Raw genomic sequence first — 3335 nt, 5'->3', positions numbered from 1 at the left:
AGGTCAGATAAAAAGAGGAAGACCCCCCAGTGAGATGGATTGGTAAAGTGGCAGTATCAATGGGATCAAGCGTGGCAACAATTTTGAGGTTGACCCATGATTGGGAAGTGTTTGTTCTGTTATGTGTCAGTTTGCTGTGAGTCTGTACCAACTTGATGGCACCTAACAACATCTGGAACAACTGTGTCCTGAATATTTCCTAATCCCATATTTTAACCCATTAACTTCCCTAATAATCCCCATATAAGTTAATACAGTGTCTGAGTTCTGGATGCCCATTGCAACAGATTATTGAGCCCAGTAGAGAAGTAGAGAGAGTGCTGTGGGAGGAATGGCTGGTGTCACATATTTTTCCATTTTATATATAGGGTAGCTAGCAAATGGAACTGACTAGACTGCACCTAACAACAACACGAAATCTCCAGTATCATGTCTAACAATATTTTCTTTTAATTTACGATATCATGTATTTCAAAAAGTAAACAAAACACTAATTATGTTCCCTTCAGTATATGAAAGGTTATTTGATCCCCAGAAAGAAAAAAGGCAACTAATGATTTTAGATTAAAATTAAACATACCTGGTATTCACCATGGCATTGCACAGAGCTTTTCTTTTCACAATCACATAGAGCTAACTAATTTTCTCTCAGTTATAGTGACTTTAATACATAATAAAATCTTGTTAAAACAAACTTTCCCTAGAAAACTGTTGTTATTAGTTAAGCTTTCATTGATTCTTATTGTGAAGTCACTAATTTCATTTAAATAGGCACACTCTACTTTAGAATAAGACAAAATAAGTCATTCTTTTAAAAAAATATGGAATTATCTATATTCCAAAAATAATCCCAGATAATTCTTCAAGCAATTTTCTACTGTTCGTAATCAAACTTTTAAAATAATCACTATGTTTTCACTGAAAGATTATCAACGTTATATGAAATGTAAACTCTTTTGATTTGTGTCCATTTTAGGATACAATTTTTACTGAAGTGTTTTTTGGTGTGTTTTTTTTTAAAGATAATTACATACCATACAGTTAATTTGCCTAAAAGAACTTTGTAGAAATACAGTAGAAATATTTAAGAACTATGATAGAGTGCACTGTGGTTCAGACTTCAACAAAGATTTCCTTGAAACACAGTAAAAAAGTTATTGGCTTAAGACCATATCCCAAAGTGACATCAGTGTGATATTTGATAGTATAACTCCACCTCTTTAAAAAAGTGCACACTTGGTTATACATGGCTTTTACCCTTGGGCTACTATTATGCTACAAACCTCCCCCCACCCCTACTGTCCCAATCTAACGCCATTCATGTGGAGATGTGTATGTTCTCTGAACAGTGCATAGAGTCCTTGGTTTTCCAACTCTGGTGGAGAGCTCGAAGACGTTCAGAAGTCCGTGTGCTTACATTCAGGGCAGGATGTACTTTACAAATTACACTTTCCTCCATTAGTTACAGTCCACATATCCCAAAGTATGCATGTAAAGCATCTGGATGACTATCTGGCCACTTGGCAAATCCCCCTACTAGGCGATCTTGAGTTGATAAGATGTAATTTCTATTTTTCTCAAAGTTCGTGTATTAGAACATTTTCAGAAGCATATTTCTTCTAGTATGTTGTTGGTGTTGTTAAGTACTGTGGAGTGGGTTCCAACTCATAGTGACCCTGTACAGAGTTTCTGAGGCTGTAAATCTTTACAGGAGCAGAAAGCCTTATCTTTCTCCCACAGAAAGTCTGGTAGTTTTGAATTGCCAACCTTGAGCTTAGCAACCTGATTCATAACCAATACGCTACCAGAGCTCCTTCTTCTAATATAGTCAATAGCTTTTTTACATATCCATGCTTAACCAGTTGTTGAGCTTATAGCAAATACAGGAAGACAGTACACAAATCACATGTCATTTTCACTTCCTTCAGTGTGAAACTTTTCAAAAACTTTTCATCTTCTGGCTGAAGAGCTCTTAAGCCTGCTAAGCAAGCTTCTTTATTTACTCTGCTGAAGTGGTCTCCAAGAATAACTAAGTATGAAAGGCCAATGTAGGTCATTGCTGTGTGGCCACTGTCATAAGGATGAACTGTCCCAGAATTCTTTGATGGATTGAATGGAATGCCCAAGTATGAAGAATCTCGGAAAAGACAGCGATTTAAATTTGATCTCACTGTCTTCTGTGGGAAGGACCTGCAGGGAGTAAATCCATTCTATTTTATCATCTTTGTTCACTACATCTAAGGAGTACAACATATCCAGCCCGGAGAGTGGAAAAAGTGCAACTGTCAACCTGCTTGTCTCCAAAGAATAGCACTCCGTTAAGATCTGGAGGCAGCGTTGAAAGAACCGTACATGTCGGTCCCACTGATGGCCCTTACTGCTCCCTGCCGACTGTTCGGCCATGGTAGCCACCATACTGCTCCCTAACAATAATATTTTCTATGGACCTTTCCTCTTTGCTCCAAATTCAACATTCCAATCACCAGTAATTATCAGTGCATCTTGATTGCATGTTTGATCAATATCAGGCTGAAGAGTTTGGTAGAATTCTTTGATTTCATCATATAATAAATTTGAATAATAGTGGTATTACCTGGTCTTCCTTGAGCTGTTGCTCTTACATGCCATCGAGTAATTTCCAACCATAGTACCCTGTATAGAGTTTCAGAAGCTGCAAATGCTTACAAGAACAGAAAGTTTCATCTTTTTCCCACTGAGCAGCTAGTAGTTTCGAACTGCTGACCTTGTGGTAAGCAGCTAAACTCATAACCCACTATTCTACCAGGTGTCCTTATAGGTGTATGGATATTATCCTATCACAGACAGTATTGAACCTTAATATAAATCTTGAGAAGTTATTTTTTATCATGAATTGGATATCATTCATCTTCTATTTGTTTTTCCTGGCATAGTGAACCATATGATTGCATATATGAAATGGCCAATACCAGTCCATTTTAGCTGACTAATGCCTAGGATATCAATTTTATGTGTTCCATTTCATTTTTTACAATTTCCAGTTTTCATTCATGCATTGTACATTACATGTTCTGATTATTAATAGCTTGCAGCTATTCACAAGATTTTTTTTTCTTCATTCATGTAATTATGGTCAGTTCTACTTTAAGAAGGCAGCTCTTCTGCAGTAGTGTTTTAAATGTCTTTCCTTCAGAAATGCTAATCTTATGATACTATAACTGAGATGTTCTGTTGCTATTCATAAAGTTTTCATTTCCCTGTACTATATCTGACAATGTTCCCTTACTATTCTAAGGAATTCTGTGGCTAAGCATTTTGAAGTAGTCTGTATCTCCTTCTTCCTAGTCTGTCTTATT

General features: G+C 36.5%; 1 pseudogene; it reads right to left on the bottom strand.

The window, feature by feature from the left end:
- Window positions 1-1318: 1318 nt before the first annotated feature.
- Window positions 1319-2415, bottom strand: LOC102833193 (annotated as a pseudogene).
- Between the last annotated feature and the right edge of the window lie 920 nt (window positions 2416-3335).

Source organism: Chrysochloris asiatica, unplaced genomic scaffold (genome assembly GCF_000296735.1).
Source record: "Chrysochloris asiatica unplaced genomic scaffold, ChrAsi1.0 scaffold00202, whole genome shotgun sequence".
NCBI classification, from domain to species: Eukaryota; Metazoa; Chordata; class Mammalia; order Afrosoricida; family Chrysochloridae; genus Chrysochloris; species Chrysochloris asiatica.
This window is presented reverse-complemented; position numbering and strand designations above follow the sequence as displayed.